Source organism: Octodon degus, unplaced genomic scaffold, assembly GCF_000260255.1.
Source record: "Octodon degus isolate 3935 unplaced genomic scaffold, OctDeg1.0 scaffold00112, whole genome shotgun sequence".
NCBI classification, from domain to species: Eukaryota; Metazoa; Chordata; class Mammalia; order Rodentia; family Octodontidae; genus Octodon; species Octodon degus.
Window position 1 is genome coordinate 9,184,617 of NW_004524688.1, and position 19,789 is coordinate 9,204,405.

Consider the following 19,789-nt stretch of genomic DNA (forward strand, 5'->3'; position numbering starts at 1 on the left):
AAAAAATAAAAATCTGGTAGAAATTAGTAATACAACGTTTTCAGCTACCCTGTAGCTTACATGATAGGAAAAAAAATGAAAGGGGGTAAAATCAGGCCTCCTATGTATCCACTGGCTCCTGTGGCTGCTGGGCAGGGCTGCGCCGCGTGAACTTGTGGCACGCCCAGGTCCACACCTGTGCTGGAGGGCTAAGCGGGCAGAGAGCTCTAACCCTGGCTCTAACCCTGGCTGTGCCCCACTGGCACAGAACAGGCAGGGCTGTGGTCTAGGGCTGTGCCAGGTGACACCTTCAGGCCATGGAGGATCTCAGGGCATTAAGAGGGGAAGCTGTGAGGAGGTGAGGCATCTGCCCACCTCCTGCATCCCCATATAGAGCCCAGCCCAGTGAGGAGACTCCCCGGTGGCGGGCAGCCTCCACCACCCTTAGGAGTCAGCACTGTGTCTCCCTTATTGAGCCTTGCAGCAACTCCGCCCTGCACCCTGACCAACACTAGCAGACTGGGAAGTCTGCAGGGCATCCCGGACCCACAGCAGAGCCACCTTTTGCCCTGAGAACTTCTAAAGTGGGTAGCCTGTGGAGATACCCAGCCAGATCAAGATTCCCAAGGCGAAGTATCTACCGCTCCCCGCCCCAACCTCTGAAGAGACCACCAAGTTCTGTGCCCCTTTCTTGATGAAAAAGCAAGTGCCTTTAGATAGATTTGACTCTGTGGCCCCTCTTGCAGTTCGCCCTCCACTTCACCCTTAGGTGCCTACCAGGCCTGTGGCATGCTGACTTCTTCCTCCATCTGTTCCAATGAGCATGCACTCCTCCAAACAGTGGATGAATATGATTCTCCCTGGCTAACCCAGGGACCATGTCCCTGCAGACTACATTGCAATAGGGAGCATGGGACTGAGTATAGCGCCTCAGCAAGACAGTAAACATGTATTGTTATCCTTCCTGTGTAGAGGTAAATAGCACTTAACAATCGTTACTGACATGGGTGGGGAAAAGCCTATTTTCTATGTCAGTTGCCATATATTAGCAATAGAAGCTGTATTGATCTGTACTAGTAAGTAAAGCACAGGTCAGGGATTGGAAGTTACTACTTGATCAAGTCTACAGTAACCTACCCTCGTCCACTACCATCTGTCTGCTTTCATAGTGTCCTGAGAGGTAAATTGAACAGGAATATGACAGAGACCTTCATGCTTGCCTTCTTTGAGTATTGATGGTAGATGCAACACTAGCAGACCATAGATTCAGTTGTTGCAGCTGTCCTCAGAGTGGCTATTTCAGCCGGGAGTTAGGGGAGGCTCATGGGCTTCCCCTTGGCCCTTTGGGGCCTGGAAACCTCTCTATGGTTTGTGCCAAATGTTAAGTATATTCATCCAGTTGTCTTCTCAGAGACCTGAGAACAAACCACAGGATGAGCCCACAAAGCCACTAGGCCTACTGCAAGATGGTCTAAGGTCCAGAAGTCGTATGTCCCTGGATTTCCACTGACTCCTCTCCAACTGATGGTGATGGTGGTATTTCAGGTCCACTGATGTCCTTGTCAACTATAGCTACATGCTTTATTACTTTTAAAAATCTGGGGCCACTCTTCCCCCAGTGCACAGGTCCTTCCGGGGAGGAGTTGGGGAGCTATCACTTGTTATACAACAGAGGCATGACGAAGTCCTTCCTGGTCCCCCTGCAATCAATCCATGGACCCTGGTCTGAGAACTTGGTGGAATCTGGAACTGGGTGAGGCCCTGCAGCTTCCCATCAGATGACTGACACCAGTCTCCACTGACCAACTCTTGATTTTTCTCTGGTTATACAGTCAGGTGACATCTTAGTTGCCAGCCACCTATCTCGTCCCAAGTGACACCGTGGTCTGTTAGCCACAGATGTTACACCTCACGGTGCCCTGGCTGCCCATCAAAACCTTGCTGACCCCAATGGCACTTACTCCAACCATGACGCTGACAGTTACAGGCAACCCCTTGGCCTCTGTTGTTCTGGAACATTCTTTCTGATTCCTTAATACTAAGGATCCCAGTTAGTGGTGATTATCTCCTAATGACAATCCTTGCCTGCAGAAAGCATCTACCATTAAGCTTTGCAAGAACCTCTGCATCCCTTGGAGAGGAATTCCGAGAACCTTAGTGAAGACAGTATCCCAAAGTCCTCCTGGGAAGCAGGGTCATCCGGTGGGTTCTCTGGTCACTCTCCTCTGCTTTCAGACTCTTCTTCTTTACCCTGCCAAAGAAGCTCCAGCACCTTTGGCTCATTCGCTGAAGACCATTACCTCATCTCAGCTTGGGGGCATGATCCAGGAGTCACTCAGTGGTCCTGGAAGGGTAGCGACCTATAGCCATGGAAGGCTTCTTCAGTATTTCTCCCTCTCCAGACTCCTCCTCCTCCTCCTCTTCTCCTCCTCCTCCTCTTTCTCCTCCTCCTCCTCTTTCTCCTCCTCCTTCTCCTCCTCCTTCTCCTTCATCGTCGTCATTGTCTCCTTCTCCTCCTCCTCCTGCTCTTGTCCTCCTCCTCCTCCTCCTCCTCTTCTTCTCCTTCTCCTTCTTCTTCTTCTCCTTCTCCTCCTCCTCCTCCTCCTCCTTCTCCTTCTCCTCCTCCTACTCTTCCTCTTCTTCTTCTCCTCCTCCTTCTCCTTCTCCTCCTCCTCCTACTCTTCCTCTTATTTTCCTCCTCCTCCTCCTCCTCCTCCTTCTCCTCCTCCTTCTCCTTGTGCTCCTCATCTTCCTTCTTCTCTTAATACAAAGGCTTGAACCCAGGGAATACTAAGCCATAAACTTAGGGTGCTTTGTTTTGAGATAGGGTCTCATTAAGTCACTCAGTTGCTCAGGCTGGCCTCACAGTTCCGATTCTCCTGCTCAGTTTCCCTAGTAGCTAGGATTTCCGGCATGTACCACTGTGTTAGATGACTGGGCTTACAGTCTGCCCCTGATTCATCTCTTCCCAACCTACTCTTCTTCCTCTTCCTATTCCCAGCTGGGTCTTGCCATTCATTCTGTGGGTGTGTAGCTGGTTTTCTCCTGAAGCTGGGCCATCCCCTTGGCCTGAGCTATGCCTCAACTCTAACTACAGGCTCTTGGCAAGGAGGGAAGGTGGGAAACTTGATGAAGACAAGCAATGTGTACAGAGAGAGCTTCTCAGGCAAGGTTTCTGCGGGTCCCAGTTTTCTTCTAGAGAGGAGTTAGGCTGTTTCTGCTATTCCCAAGGGCTCAAAGAACCAGAGAGTGTGGGGTTTGCGGGTTTATCCACATGAGTGTTCTCACCCAGAGGCTCACTTTCTCTGCTGGCACTGATGTTGGTGAAGGAGGGCACTCATATCTGTGCGTCCAGGCTCCTGTGTGGCCCTGCTGCCCTTGCAGCTCCATCCTGGGGCTCAGGAGAGAAGGGTCAATGTGCATGCACACACGGACGCCAGTGTCTCTTGAGAGTACAGTTTTCCTTTCTCAGGGCTTCTGCACCCATGAATAAAAGCCACTCAGCTACACAGTGCCTACAGTCACTACTGCCTCAGACCGTCGCTGTGGCCGTTGCACAACCAAGGGCTCCATATTCCCCTCCTCCCTTCCCAGTCCTCCACCATCCAGCCCGTGTAACCATGATGCCCCTCTCTGTCAACAGTTGTCCCAGTGCTGTTTGCCCTCACCCATGGTGTCCTAAGCACTGTCAGAGAAGCAACAGACCCCAGTCCAGATGCCCATCCCAAGGGCTGCTTTCTGAGCCACCTTGGGTTCTGCCCAGAAGGGAAGGCCACCCCTGAGAGCAGTGCCCGCACACAGGGGTACATTCTGAGAAGCGCACAGGGAGCCAGGCTCTAGGAGCACGAGGCAGGGCAGGGTGGGCAACTAACCAAGGGCACAGGGTACCGTTGATGCCACTGCAGGTACTGGGGCTTCATCCCACGGGGGACCCTAGGGTGTCCCATGTGTGACTCCATCCACGCGATTCTCTCTCCCTCTGGCCAAAGCTTGCCCCACGTGGCATCCAGATTGGTGGTGTGTCAGCATGACCACAAGAGCTTGTGGCCTTTGCAGCGTAGCCAAAAAGTGAGAGGTGAGCAGTGATCAGGCCCAGTGCTGTCAGACTCCACAGTGCATGTTAATCACTGCAGCGAAGGGGAATGAGAAGAGGGTGCAAAGTGGGGCACAGGGGACATCTGCCACACAGGCTCCAGCCAGGTGACCAGGAGGAGCCCCTGCCTGCTTCTCTCTGCTGGGGTGTAATGCTAAAAAGTTAAGACCATCCCCAAGCTCAGGGTGAGAATGACAAAGTGACGCTGGCAAAACCTGTGAGCTGCACAGCTGTGCCCTCAAGGGAGGTCCTTGTGCCACTGTGCATGAGGGTGGCACCCTGCACACACTTCTGAGTTGTTCCAGGATGGCTTCTCCTACCATGTGCCCTCCAACCAAGACCCCAGGATGCTTCCCTTTTGCTGGGGACAAAGGGCACCACAGATTACACAGCAGGAAGGAACACTGTCTTTCCTGGGGATAGCACAGTCCCCAGGGTCTGAGGCTCTTCCCCCAGACGCCTCCCTGGCCCAGACCCAGCCCTGCTCCACCTCCAGGCAGGGAAGCCTTGTCGCTGCCTCTGAGAGCACCCAGGAGACCCAGGGCATCCTCCTGGTAATGACTGCTGATCTTCCAGAGGTGTGTGTCATCACTCAGGGACTGTGACAGCTCTGAGTAAAGCTGGCAGGAGGAGGAGGATGAGACAGCCCCTGTAGTGAGTGAGGAGGTGGCATCAGTTTAAAGCCAGCATCTGGGTTGTCTGCTGCAGGGGAGGAGACGCAGTGGGAAGAGACCTGGGAGTTAGAGGCAACTTTTAGCAAAGTTCCCTGAGTGCCCCGGGCTCTCTGTCAGTCTCCCCCACCCTCCAAAAGAGTCAGGAAAGTGCGGAGGACAGGAAGTCCGTAGGAAGGGTTGAGGAGACAGACACTAGGAAGGCTTAGCAAGTCCGTGGCATGGGGCAGCATGAGGGAGCGGGCAGCAGGCCACTTCCCGGAGCCTCAGGGCAGGAGGAGTTTGCAGTAATCACTATGGCTGCAATAGGCTTTAGAAGCACCTCACGTATTCTAGCAAATGCAAGAAACAGGAAGCAGAAACAGAGATGGAGACAGAGGAGGTGGAGGCGGAGAAGAAGAAAATATGAGCAATTGCCTCTTGGGAAAATGAACAGAAGACACAGGCACACCATTGGTCAGGGTCAGGACCAAGGACAGTCGTGGGCAGTCTCTGTTGGGCTCCCCATCCTGCGCAAATCCCACAGGAAGCTTGGTCTTCTGTCTCCTGGAAGGTTTTGCCACCACTGGGGTTCTGGGAACAAAATACTCTAGTTCCCCATCCCTTTCCCCACCCCATACCTCTCCTCCACATTTTCTTTCCAAAGTGTCCACGATTCTCTCTCTCATTCATCGCCTTTGGGGCCAGGAAGAGCAGATCTTTTCCGGCTTGGAGAACCGGACAGGGCACTCCTGAGTGAGGGATGGCTTTTATGGGCAATGTTTGGGCCTCTGCCATTGCTTGGTTTATAGTTCAATTGGGTCGCAATGATTTTATAAGTTACTTTTTGCTTCTGTGTATGTGTGTGTGAGGAAGACAAAACCATTCTTTTAAAATACAGATGAGGAGAGGGCAAGAAAGGAAAAGGGTCTTAGGGAGAATAGAAGAGGATGGTGGTGAATGAGGGGGCTGAGGGCAGTGAAGAGTTGGGGAGCAGATGGGAGTGTGGCTGGCCCAGCCTTATGTGGAGTCCAGCCAAAGATATGGGAATGGGTAGGGTCTGGGAGATTTCTCCTGCCCTGGGGCCCACATAGGGGACCTCATGACCATCTACATGTTAATCAGGTGGAGACCAGGAGTCTCAGACCCACCCCACTCCACTTGGCCTTGTGTCTCCTCCAGCAATGATTTGCCCTGTGTGAAAATTTCTTCCTTGTTCTTTTATGATCGAGCTCATATGTGGGCTTCTGCCAGCCCAACGATGCTCTCTTGAGACTACCAGGCACTGGTAGTACCACCAAGGGGTGGAAGCTTTACTTTCTTTCAGTTTAATGAAAGCTTTAGATACTTATTTAAGCACTATTAATTACTTCCTGAACTTGAACCAAACCAGTCTGTTCAAGGTCACCTGCTCGCAACACAGAGGTCAGCAGCACGTCTAAGTCCACTCTGGGCTTGAGATGACTCAGGGGTTGGTCTTGTCTTCTCCAGAACACCCGCCCAGGAGAGAGAACCATGGTCTGCAGCTCCCACAGCAGGGTTTCGAGACAAGGGGACAGAAAGTGCCAGCATGCTCCCTCTCCTGAGCCTGATTCCCCTGCCTGCTGAGCAGAAGGGAAGGATGAGAGGGAGAGCTAGGGAGGGCAGCTAGGGAAGGCTCAAGGGGGCAGCCAGCTCTGACAGCTGGTGGGCACTGTCCTTCTGCAGTCCCCAGAGTGATCAAGTTTAGCCACCACAGACACCACTCGGATCCTTCTCTAGCACCCTCTTGCCACCCTGCCTCTGCCTTCAGAACAGAAGGCCAGGTGAGCTGGCGAACCCTCAGCAGGTCCTCTCCCTAGCCATGGCCACACGCTTTCCTCTGCTCCACAGACCCAGCCCCCGTGTGGTTCTTCACTGATTGCCAGGTCTCTCTGTCTACACAGCAGCTCACTCTGCAGCCCAACAACAGAGCTGCCAACCGTTTTCAGCTGCATGTGCTCAGCGTATTTGGGGGAAGAGGATGTGAATTTTTAATCTCTGGAAAGTGGTGGAATATTAGGCATCTGAAAACGCAAAGGCAAGTATCCCTAAAAATGATGTGAGAATGACCAGAGGCCTCAGCAATTTGTTCTGGGAAGTCCTTAACTTCCAAACTCTGTGACCCCAGGGCTCTGAAGGGTATCTGCTATCCATTACTTCTGGTCTGCTTCTGGGTCTTGTGTGGCAAGAGGGCAGAGGGCTGTTTGGAGCACTTGCTTCCCTAGGCTGGCCTAACGTGGACAATGACCAAGTGTTCCACTCCCAGTGTGGTCCACCCCATATCTCCTGACTGAGAGAGGCACTCTGGGGTGAGCTCCCAGGCACCTCAAAGCTCAGAAGCACACGTGTATGTCATGGGTAGGCATTGCCTGGTGTCAGGGCGGGACCCGTCCCATGCCTGGAGATCCCTGTGAGAGCAGAGGAGACCTGACGATGTTACTGGTGTCAGGCTTCCTGCTCCACAACAGAGGAAGCTAGCTTGGTGGCACTGTGTCCTTCCCTCCCTGCCCTATGAAAGGAAATGAGGCAGCCATAAAGACGAGTGGCCCAGATGGACACAAGCCTTTGGCCACCAAAGGTCACCACCAAAGGAACAGCAGCCAGCCCTTGGCTGTGTGGAAGACAGGCCTGCTGGAAGAAATAGCTCCTGAGAGAGAAGAGCTCCAGGGAGGTGAAGAAGTAGGGAGAGAGGGAGACACAGACACGCACAAGACAGGGAGGCAGAGGCAGACGGGTGCAGAGACAGACCAAGACAGAGACAGACAGAAATGGAGACACAGAGAGAGAGAGAGAAAAAAAAAAGACAGAGACAGAGACAGGGAGACAGAGGTGAACACCTCCCAGCAGAGGCTCCGAGGAAGCATCTCCTCTCTTCTTCTGCTCCTGGGACAGAAGACAGAGCTCACAGGACCCAGCGTGCCTCTTCCACTTGGGCTGCTCTCACTCAGCAGAGCCTGGGAGGAATGACAGGAGCCACCGCCATCCCTCCTGGCCAGCTGTGGAGAAGCCCCAACACCCGCGCTGCATCTGCAGCCAGCATCCCTCCCCAGGGCAGGCTGGGCGCAGAGAGGTGGGCTGTGGCCGGCATCCACCGGGCAGGCTTCTAGGGCACACCCCTCCCCGCCTCCCAGCGTGGGTTCTGAGAAAGCAAACAATTTTGAGCATGAGCCAGAACAAACAGTAATTAGGAAGGTAAATCCGATGCAAAAATAAGCATAATGCATTCCAAATTCAAATAAGAATTATTTGTGGACTCTCTGCTCTTTCTGAATTATCAGTGGAACGTTCCACTCCATTTGCATAGATAATTGAGAGTTAACTGTACTTTTTGTACCAAAGCCTGGGAGATGAACAGGGCAAATTCTGTCCCTGCAAGTGGAGAGAAGGAAAACTTCACCAGGTGTCTCTGGCCACTGAAGAGTGGAGGGGCCTAGAACAAAGGCTGACACTTGGAGGCACTCACTAAATATTCATTGAATTAATTAACATGAGGTATCGAGCACCCCTGAGTGCCGAGTTCTTTGTCCCTGATGGGGATTTGGTGTGAAGGGAAACCTCCATGTCCCATCCTTGTAGGGGCAGAAATAGAAGCTTGAGCTGTTGAAGCACTTGCCCAGAGTGACAGGAGGGCCCAAGGTAGATATAATTCTGAGACCTCACTGAGTGGGGGAGTGGGCACCCACGCCTTCCTGCTGGCAGAGCAATGAGGCCAGGAGTGTGCAAGACAAGGGGCATGTGACTGTGGTCGTTCTAAGAGCTGAAGAACATCCTGACTCAGCTCTGCTTCTGTTCCTCAAGCAGAAGAGGCACTGGCCTGAATCCCAGGTCCTGGGTCCCACTCCTGCCCCACCCCCCCACACCCCCAACACAGACACACACCACTCACTGATCTGATTTTAGGTTCTCCGGCAAGGAAAAGCAAAGGGTGATACTTAGATCCCACTTCCTTCTCTCTGCCTCCAGTGGGGTAAAGAGGAGTCTGAAGGTGCGTGGATGACTGAGATCTGATCTGCCCAAAGCCATAAGATTGTGACAGTTTCCCCATGCCCTAAAGCACTGGAGTGGAGTTTCCAAGGCTTCTCACACTACCCTAGGGAGGAAAATCAACAAGCTCACCACAGGGAGCCAGATCCCCACCTCTACCTGCATTACCAGACATGCCCTTAGGCAGCCTGAGCCAGAGTGGGGTATCATTCTCAGAAAGCCCAGCGACCTGCAGTATGCTGGGTCCTGCCGCCATCCCAGTGTGGGAGAGGAAAGGAAAGTCATCCACACCCTTCTGACCTCAGCAGGACCCCATTCTGTGCCTGTGCTGCCGTGCTGGAAGGACACTGGGACAGACATCGGGATGGAGAAAGCGATAATCAAGCCAGAGCTAGATCACGCAGAGCAAGCCTTGTTGTGGGCATCTGTGTCTGGGGCGGGGGATCGGTGTGAGCTTTTAGGCCGGCCATAAGAGGAGACACAGCCAGTGCTGTCCGTGTCCCTTCTTGAGAGGCTGGTTACCAATAGCTGGCCAGTGACACAGGAATGTGAGCGGGAAGTGTTATCCCCACACTCGGGCCAGTGCTGCCCGGTAGAGATGCACCATACACCACACAGGAGGAGCAGGCTTAGCCTCTGGTACTGCATTGAAACAAACCAACGGGTGAAATTATTTTGGACAACTGTGCTTTTTCTTTGAGACAGTGTCATGCCATGTAGCCTAGGCTGGCTATGAACTTGCAATTCTCCTATCTCGGCCTCCTGGGTGCTGGGATTACAGACCCACACCATCATTTTCAACAATATACTTAAAGTAACTCGATATACACAAAATAGTGAGATTTCAGCATGTAACTGATACACATTTTTCGTTCTTTGCGTGGTGCCGAGGTGTCATGCATCAGCGTGTGCTTCTTCATGCACACACATGTGCACACAGACACACACACCCTGTGCTGGTGCCTAGCCACCTGGTGGGGGCAGCGACTCCCGTAAAGGACGGCACCACATCTAGGGAGCACTCTCAAGGAAGCTGGCAGAAGTCTGTTCCACCAGGACCCTCTTTTTCAAAATCACAGTGCCTTTATTATGGACCCCACTAGAACCATCTCGGCCCCTGGGGCCCTGAGGGGACACAGGAGGAAGGCATAGCCAAAGCCCACATCTGCCTCAGGGAGTGTATGAGGGAGGGTGGCACCACAAGGCTGCGGATGAAGTGGATGTCCTGGTGATAACGTGGCCTCTGCGTCTTCACCAAGGTCTTTTTTTTTTTTTTTTTTTTTAGGAGAATTCACGTGTGGGTAGACAGAGCATCCGCCCTTCCTGCCCCTGCTGTCTCACCTTGCACCATCTGCATCTCCGTGTCCCTTTCCCTCTGTGCTAGCGGCTGTCCTTTCTTCTGTCCGCTGCAGTTTCTCCGGTCCCAGCTGGGCCCTGTCAGGTCTGCCCCTACTGTCTCCTGTAGTCTCCAGCCACCTTCCTGTGTGGCAGCTCAGCGGTTCTCCGTTACTGCCTATGCACAGGCAGCGAGCCAGCCACTCTTTCCTCTAGAGAAGAACTTGGCCAGCTCAAGGGTCCATTGACCCTCTACACAGCGTTTACTCTCAAAAACACAATCCCAATACCATAAAGATTCCAGGCTCCCAGCGTGGATTTCCAATTACCCACATTCAGCCAAGTGGCAGCCACTTCATTATAATTCTGTAATTGCCATATAGAATTCCTATAAATTTGCTGTTAATTTTTAACCACTGCATCCTTCTCTTAGAAAGTGTAGCAATAATTTGAAAATCTATAGATGATATTTTAAGTGGATGGAGACAGAGTAGGGAGGGTAAATCCAGTAGGGTTTGGTATAGGGACTGTGTGCCTGCGGCTTCCTTCAACTTGGAGGCAAACATTTCTTGCCGATCTATGGGGTGTTGGTAGCAACAAGGATTGATCAGACTCTGATCTGCCAAGATCCTGCTCTTAAATGAGAAAGGCTTTGCACACTAGATTCTCTCTTAGCAGGCCAGTCGCTGCCCCCCTGGAAGGTAATTTACATGCTCAGTTGCTGAGTGTAATCCTCCTGCATTGTGCTGCTCTGCAGAGCCTCCAGATTGCAACATGGACCAAGTCTATAAAAGATGCTCGGGACAAAGTGGCAGCCATGCAGACACTCCCATCCTGTCCCCTACCACGCAAGGGAAAGTCCAAGTGTTAGGCAGAGACATTAGTTTGCTTCTCAGTAGATGTCAGCAAGGAGAGTAGAATGGGGAAGAGGCTGAGCCAGAAAAAACAAAAAAACATTGAGCCCACACCCACTGAAGCCTGAGGCACAGGGCTGGCCAGTATTCCTTATGGGCAGGTGGCAGCCTCCTTCTCTTGGGAAGGTTCCTGGGCCAGAAGATAAGGAAGCCAGATCTAGAGAAGGCCTGTGGGGAGAAAGGTAGCCAGCCCCTGGCCACCTCCAGCAAGCCAGGCAGCTCCAGAGACATCGTGCTAGTCTGGCCCAGGAAGGCAGGCATGTAGGGGGGCCAGAGCCCCAGGGCCTGGCCACACTGTCCCTCATGCTGATGCGCTCATTCTGTGGGCTCAAAGAGTGGAGTCTATCCAGCTCTTTCTGGCTGCTAGGAGGGTCTTAGCCGTGGACATCCACACCCACCCCGAGCCTACCCTCAGACAAGAGAGAGACTGGCTCCAGACTGCAAGGGTTATCAGGAAGAAGCAGTGATGAGAAATTGGGCCACGGAGCGATTTGAAGGTCCTGGTGCTTGATCTATTGCGGGGCTGGCTCCTCACAGCTTTGCTGCTCCCGAGTTTGGTGACCTGAGAGAATTAAAGCTGCCTTAAATACAGTGTCTGTTGGCTGTATATTAATCAAGCAGGAATCAAAAGTCACCACATCCTGGGGAAGTAAGAAAAGGAAAAGACTCCCCCCACCCCTTATCCTAATGCAGCAACTCTCAGCGGGAAGGAAGGCTGGGAGTGCTAAGAGCAGCACAGGGTCCTCAGTTGGCTGCCAGCTCTCCCCAAACCTCCTTGCCAGTGAGTTCTCAGAAACCTCATGCCTTGGAACTGGAGAGTCATGTTGTTGCCAAGATGTGGCTGGACCCCAGTGCTACAGTAGATGAGGGAGCAGGAGGACTCCCTCACCCTCAGGATCACCAGGAGCCAGAGGAGGCTAACAGCTCAGCAGCAGCCTTGCCCCCAAGTCAAAGCATACCCCCCACCCTCCAAGGATGAGTCACTTCCCCTGGTCTCAGGCAACTTTGGGAACCCTAAAGGACACATAGCAGCCACTGCCTCTTGCTCTGTTCGTGATGTACACACATGGGGCAGAAACAGCTGACTACTGGCCAGAGTCCTGCCTGGTGTCCTCCTCCCCTCTGCCCTGGCTCACGCCTTCAAAGCCTGAGAGAGGGGTTCCATATTTGGCCCAGCTGGGGAGATGCACATGTAGGTGAGCATCTGTGTCAGGTTGTTTCCTGCCAGCCAGGATTGTCCCTACCCCTCCGAGTCAAGGAACAAACTCAGTTCCCGCAAAGCTTCCGTGGAAGAGCTCCTACCCTTGCCTCCTGCTGCCTGCCACCTTGCTGCTTCATCTCCCAGTGCCTGTCTGCAGCTTGGCACTGGCTGCCCGACAGTGCACCGGCTTCCCCGGGGCCGAGTGCTTGGCCGGGACGGTACAGCCTCGCCGGGCATTTGTGTGCCTCGGGCTCCTAATGAGCTTTTAATGAGCTGACGCTTTGACTTTAGGGGTCGAGAAGGGGCAGAGGAAGAGCACAAGCCAGTCTCTCGCATTCTGCTTCTTGAGACCTTGAGGTCGCTGTTTAACTAGCTGAGTACCAGAAGCAGGGCTGCAGCTGATGCTTTGTCCAGAGTCTCAAGGGCTATCTCAATTTGATGGACTTAATTTCCTAGTCCAGGGTGGCCCTAGCCCCCATCCCTTCTCTCTGCTGCTGTAAAGCTGTCCTCTCATGGCCTCTTATGCCATGCTGAAGACAGGGTCACTGGTTTCTCTAACGTAAGATTTTTTAAAACTGGTGGTTAAATGGAGCACACACTAAGTTCAATTCCCTTCACTCAGGGGCTGGCCAATACGTGGAGTGAAGCTGGCTGCCTCTGCACATGAATGGCTCAGACTCCCCCTCTATTGATGAAAGAATAAACCTTGACCCCACCCGACAGGTTTCCTCAGTTCAGTTTTAATTGTACCTGCGTGTGCACAGTGGTCCCAGCAGTGAGGGCTGCCACCTGCGGCCACGCAAGGCACAGTCTCCCCTGTGCAGGGCCCCGATTGCCACTGAGAGTGCTGGATTCACTCAGCCTCCTTCCTTGACATGCAGCTTTGCTCTACAAGCTTTGATGGGTGACCCTGAAGTTTCCTGGGGGCCAGAGAAGGTGACGATGGCTTCAGCTTCAGGTGCAAATTCCTCCTCGGCTCTCTTTTAAGGGTCTTCATGTTTGAATGAAATAAAGACAGGAGAAGTTTGTGTGAGACATAAGGCAAGCTTTCCTAACGGAGGATTAAAAAGCTACATGGATACCAGCCTCAGTGGAGGGCTTCCAGGAAACAAAGCAAGAGGTAGCAGCCACCCCTGCAGGCTTCAGTGACAGCCAGCTACAGAGAGGAACTGGGCACAGTGAATTGTGGCTTCTTTTGCAGTCCTATTGCCTAGGGCCTCTGAGCTCCCTTTTCCTCTCTGGGGTCTGTTTTACCAAAAGGAAGAAGAGACCCCCAGGAGATGCTGGATCTGTCCCTGGTGCTGAACACCCCTGTGTGGGCAGCAGACTTGCCAAGGGCGATTTTGGCACTCAGTGTCACTAGTGTGGACTATGTGAAGCAGTGAGCTATGTATGATTTCCTGCCCCTACAGTCTCTACCAGCTGCCAACAAGCCTGAAGCCCCAAGGATCTAATCACCCAAAGCCATTTCCCTTGAAGTCTAATCCAAGCCACAGTCTTCATCTCCAGGCAGACAGACACCTTCCCAAGCCTCCCAGAATTCTCTTCTGTGGTTGTATGAGGTCTTGCACAAGGCCACCGAGGAGAAGATATGCACAGGCTTCATTGCGCCAGGAGGATCCAGAGGGCAGGCCCAGCTCAGAGCACGGCTAAGGAACCAGGAAACAGAGCACTGGGTGGCAGAGGCAGGAGGAGCCCTGCAGAAGGGCTCCCCCAGTCCATTGGCGGCTCCTCTCCTTGGCTTCATTATAGGTTTCAGTCACCCACCGAGTTCTTGCGACCTCCCGCCTAATGAGAATGAGGAAATTCAAGATAATTGCCGCATAGACTGAGCAGTAGTGTGATTAGCAAATGCCCAAACTATTGCAAATGACTGTTCCATTAACGGATTTGGTTTGGGGTTGATCCTGTAAGGAGACAGAGCCAAGGGCTAATGATGAGGATGCTTGCGGAAGGGCATGTGCCAAGCACAGCAGTCAAAGGAAAGCAAGAGGCTCCATGAAGCTGAGAGCCTGGAGTCTTGTTTTTCAGCCTAGGCTCTGCCTCTAACTAGTCGCATGACCTTGGGCCACCTCTGTGATCTTAAATGTGTCATCACATAGCAAATGGGCCTCATTATACCTTCCCTCCCTAACTTGCAGTGATCAAGTGAGATGAGCTACAGTAAGGCACTTTGAAAAGGTTAGGAGAGAATGAAGCAAAGGGAAGGTATTGTTACAGTTAGCAATCAATAATGATAATAAATCACCATTTCCCCCCTTTGTATGCTCATATTCCTGGGAGCTTTGAGCAAACAGTCAAGTTCTCCAGCCTTCAGATCAGAGACACAGCTCACAATGTTGCCTCTGCTTTACTCTGACTTCTGCGAGATTCTGGGACCAGGCCCTGGAGGGTGATCTGGCCACAGCTGGCACTGAGAACCAGAGATCTGTTTCTCCAAGGCCCTGCCCTGCCCCCGAGCTTCTGACTTGCAAGGAGCTCAGGGGCCGGGTTGGGGGACGGGGTGAGTGTGCGGAGCTTCCCAAGGCCTCGACCACTGAGGCCTCCTCCCCAGCACCCCGGAGGTGGAACATCACAGTGGCAGCTGGTTTCAGATGTGCCTTTTGCTCTGTACGGAGCTCTCTCCCTTCTCACAGAAGAGAAGAAAGAAGTCCTGGGGGTTCATTTAAAATAAATAAAGCTTGGCAAGAGTGCTGAGTGCGAAAAGCCGTCAGATGGCACCCACAGCCCCTTCTCAAGGGTAGTCCTCTGGCTTCTGGGCGCCCCCCCCCCAGGGGAGAGAAACTCGCAAAAGAAAGATGTGCTTATAACTACAGCCCTGTGCAACTTCTAGCTTGGCCCATATATCTCGCGTGTGCCCTTTGCTTTCAGTCTCCCTATATTTATTATGTTTAATTTTGCTGGGACGTGGTTGTAAGTGAGACGGATGGACCCGAATGTGGCTGGCAAACGCCTCTTAATTAAACAGATAAATAAACTTCCTTTGCACGCCGATTTGTACTTTTGCTGCAGTCTCCACTGGGGCCAGGGGGACAGCACCAGTGGCTGGGGGACCCCAGTGAACTGGAAGATGGGTGCTGACCATGGAAGCCTGCCCTGGGTCTGGATTTCCCTGTGTGCTCCAGGACTCCCTGGCAGTGAGACCAGGGGTGGGAGCCCCCTGCCCCCATAGGCCTGGAGGGGAAAGGGACTCTCGGCTGGTGTGAGTGGGCCCCCTGCTGGACACCTCCAGCATGGCCTTGTCAGCCACAGACCTGCACTGGACAGCTCAGGTCACCCCCACTGCTGTCCCTCTCTGGGAGATTCCTCTGCCAACTTTCCACCCTGAGGGAGAATCAGTACCGGAAGATCCCACTCCCCAAATAGTGAGTCCAACTGGTGGAAATCTGCAGGATATCTGCATTAAAAAAAAAAAAAGGCTTCAGCGCTTCCTACCCCAACCTGACACTCCCTGTGGGGTCTGTTGGGCACATCCTGGGGTAGCTGTGGGCTGAGAGCTCTTCACTACTTTTAACTCCATCTCTTCAGCTTCCAAGCCAAGACATTAATTTCCCTAGGAAAGTATCTGATTAGTGATGCAGGACTCTGGTTGGATCCCATCAGAGAGGTTTTTGGGGTGATCCCAAACCTCATTCCGGAGTTGTACCCACCCCAAGAGAAGGTCTAATTCTGTCACTCTGCATCTTCAGTGCTCATGCCCATACCTGTGCCAAGAAGTCCAGGCCAGGGCAGGAAGGTTTGGTTCTGCAGAGCTACACAGACACAGTGTATCTGTGACAATGGCTCTGCTGTAACCGGAGCCTGTGAGCTCAGCCCTTGTCCTGAGCAGCCTCTGCCAAGCTCCACGATGTCCTCCCTGCACAGCAGAAGCCTCAAGGCAGCCTGGACTCTCAGGAAGGGAAGGGGGCCAGGATGATGAGTAACTGGCACCCCCACCCAGCCTCCCTTTAGGGATGAAGGGCTAGGACTTTCCTATGGGCAAAGTGCATGCGCAACCTTGGGAATCCCCAGTAGATGAGGCAAGGTGGGAGCCGCTGTCACAAGTGAGACTCCCACACATCCTTTGACCCCAGATCAACTCATCTTTTGTTATAAGCATAGATCACCTCAAACCACCAGACACTTTGGCAAACATTCTCCCATCTCGGAGAAATAGGTAACAGAGACAGAGGGTGTCTAGCAAGATGATGTGGCCCAGGAAGTTGGATCAGGCAGGCCCTGGCTAACTTAAGGGAGAAGTGGTGCTTGCGGCCTGAAGGGCTCCTACTAGGGAAGGTGACACTGGCTGGGGCAAGAAGGAGCTCCAAAGCTGGGGAACCATCCAAACCTTCTGAGATGCATCTTCACCTGGTATTTATAGTGGTGCCCAGGAGCACCAAGATAATTACAGTGCAGTTCCTGCCTCTCTAATAAGGCCCTTCTCAGATTCAGGGCAAATGGGATATTTTTTCCTTGGCTTTTTTTTTAAGTAGTGAATATTCACACTGGATTGACAGCTTTTCCCAGCTCACAGCCTCCCTTCAACTCAGGAGTGAGGAGTGGGGGCAGAGCAGCCACCAGGTGCATGGGCTTCCCCCATCCACTGTTCTGGGTACCTTCTCTGGTCTGTGCCGAGCTTGCAAGGGCAGCCTGAGGAATTCTGCACCTCGCTGGCCAGTGTCTGGGAGGAACAAGAGGAGGAGAGCATGATCATGGCTGGGGAGGTCTGCAGCAAGGCCTGCATGAGACTAAGAAGCAATCACAGTAGAACAAGGTCCATGACATTCTGTAATTAGGTCCTATTGGAAGTCACAGGTCCGGAGCACGGTGTGGGAGGCAGCATGCATGCAACCCATCCCAGCGAGGGAGCCACAAATACGTATTATTTAGTGCTTTTTGCTGGAGGTTTTCCTTTCATTCTGTTCTGCAGCTGTGTTCAGGCCGGAGCGTGAGTGCAACTCGCTGGCTGATGGAGGCAGGTGTCTAGACATGCTCTCCAGCCTGATGCTGTAAACACAGTAGGCTGCCATCTTGGTTTCCCCACCAAACAGTGTGCTCACTCCAAGACACAGAACTATTTCTACAGCTGCAGCATCTTGCACTGTGTCTGCAGACGATGCCTCCTGAATAAGGAAAAGCTGGAGAGTTGCCTCCAGGAGTGGCTGTATGACAGGCACACTATTCGGGACACGCTCCCAAGTCCTTTCCAGAAGGCCTTGGCCTCACAGGAAATGCCTGGTAACAATGGTGAATTAGTGAGTGAATGATGCCCAGGATTCATGCATTTAGAGCCCAGGGCTTAGGGAAAATGCTACGTGGCTTCCCCCAATCCCTGAATGTCCAGGGAAGAGAACACCAGACAGTGGTGACTGACCTATCATGAGAGAAGAAAATATTTGTGAAAAAGAACATGGAAAAAGCAGGACTGGGGGAGGAAGTGGCCAGGACCTGTGCTGGTGAAGGCAGACCCATGGGCGAACCCTTCCGTGGGGTCATGGTCATGACGCTACCACAATTCCCAGCTTCATGCTCTGGCCCTACAGGTGTCAGACCTTGGCATTGGGCCACCAATGTCTGAGGCTGGGAACCAAGCTTATAACCTGTCCCTCAGTGTATGCCCATGCCTTACCTCCTGGGCCACCAAAGGCAGGGGTGGTCTTGGCAAGGCCCTAGCCAAGGGCCTTGCAGAGGGCCCCATTCCTGTGCTACCCTGGGGGATCCCAAAGCAGGATTTCAGATAAAGGTCAGGTGAGTAGGACCACAAAACCACTGCCAGTCTCCCTCTTGACTGTGTCCCTTCTGCCAGCCTTCCTCCCAGACTTTTATGTCCCTATTTCTTCTCAGGGGAAAGAAGCTCTCCAGCCTGATGCTCTCAACACAGTAGGCTGCCGTCTCTCTTCCTCTTATGCCTACCATTCCCTGTACTCTTCCATGGTCCTACCTCGACATACCTGCAGTGGGCAAAACATCCAACCAATCTCTCCAGTTGAATGTGGCAACCAAAGCCCAGAAAAGCCAATATCACACAGCAAGTTACTACACACACACACACACACACACACACACACACACACACCGCACCACAACACATTAACTGCCAGGCCAATCATCCTGCCACTTCCAGGTGGTCCTGGGCCTACCTCCTTCCAGAGGGGAACTTGCTGTCCATGGTGGGTGGAGAGGATACCAGGTGCCTTTAGGAAGGAGAGCCGAGTCCAGAACGGGCACTGAATGTCCTGGGTCTGCCCCTACCTGGGAATGGTGTAAGCAAGGCATAAGTTTGGGCAGGCTGCTCTGCCTCTAGTAGCAACCAACAGCGTACTGTGCTGCTCACAGCCAAGCCTACCTGCAGCTGGTGCTGGGAAATTGTCTGACCCAGGGCCACCTGGCAAGTGTGCACTCACAGGACTGGCTGGTATGCCTGTGGCTAGGAAGGTTGCAGGTTTATGCAGCAGGTGACAGTGGCAGCTTAAGATGCTCATGGAGGCTTCTGCCAAGCGCCGTCTGGGGTCAGGAGAGGGGTACCTGGGCACCCCTGCCTGTTGGGCTGTGCATACCAAGTCCAGCGGGCTTGGGGGCGGGGAAGGTAGGATGCAAGGTGGCCTGTATCCCCAGTATCAAGTATGCACAGGACTATGCGCCTGCGGCAAAGCTGCTGGGGTAGAGAGCAGGAGGCCTGGGGACCAGCAGGAGATCAGAAGAGACTCCTGGGGGTTCCGGTTGGGTTTCCAAGCCCTGGGCAGCTAAGAAGCCTTCGCAGCGCGGAAGCCTCTGCGTAGATGCCCTCATTACATCACCGACATCCCCGCCGCTGAGCCGGCCTCCCTTAGGAGAGGCGCTTCTCTGGACGCAGGCAGGACCAAGCGTCTTCCGGTCGGGCGGGCCGCAGAGCCGCTCCTTTCCTCCGCAGCGGCGGCGGCCAGGGGATTGAGGGGGGCCCAGGAAGGTCCCAGACCCCGCGATCGGGAACACACGGGCAGAGGACGGCAGCGAGGGGGCTGGCGGCAGGGCCCAGCCCGGCGGGCGAGGGGTTAAGTGTGGGACCAGCTGTGGTGCCGCCGTCCGGGTTCTCTCCCCCTCCGCGCGGGGCTCTGTTTGATGTTGGAGTACGCCAGGGACTCCCCCTCCCACCGCTACACACGCGCGCACACGCGCGCACTCACACACGCACACGCACCACTCTTTGCAGACAGGGCTCGGGTTGCTCCAAAGTGGCAGACTCCCCCTCGTTCCCTCGCATCCATCCTCTCGCGCATAGATTCTCTTGCCATATTCTCGCGCGCTCTCTCTCCAGCCTCCCCGCCCGGGCAGGGGGAGCACCGGGCAGAGGCGCGCCGCTGGCCTTTCCATGCCTCCCTCCTAAAGCGCGCCACGAGGGGGAGGGGAGGCCCGAGGAGGAAGAGGAGGAGGAGGAGGAGAGACCGGGAGGGCGCCCGGGAGGCAGGGCGCGCGCACACACCGAGGGACGCAGCGAGCGCAGAGCTCCTCCGGCCGCCGGGCGCCCCCCTGCCGCCCCATGCTGTGCTCCATGGCTAACTCGGGCTGCCTCCTGCTGTCCAACTCCGGCAGCATGCTCCCGCACTCCGTGCCCTGCCCGCCCGCCTTTCTCTACCTCCAACAGGTAAGCGGCCCC

The 19,789-nt window shown here is 53.8% G+C and overlaps 1 protein-coding gene across 4 annotated transcripts in view; it reads left to right on the forward strand.

Moving 5' to 3' along the window:
• Rbfox3 (RNA binding fox-1 homolog 3) overlaps nt 1-19,789 on the forward strand; it is a 406,036-nt gene that overhangs the window by 306,847 nt on the left and 79,400 nt on the right. The window lies entirely within an intron of this gene.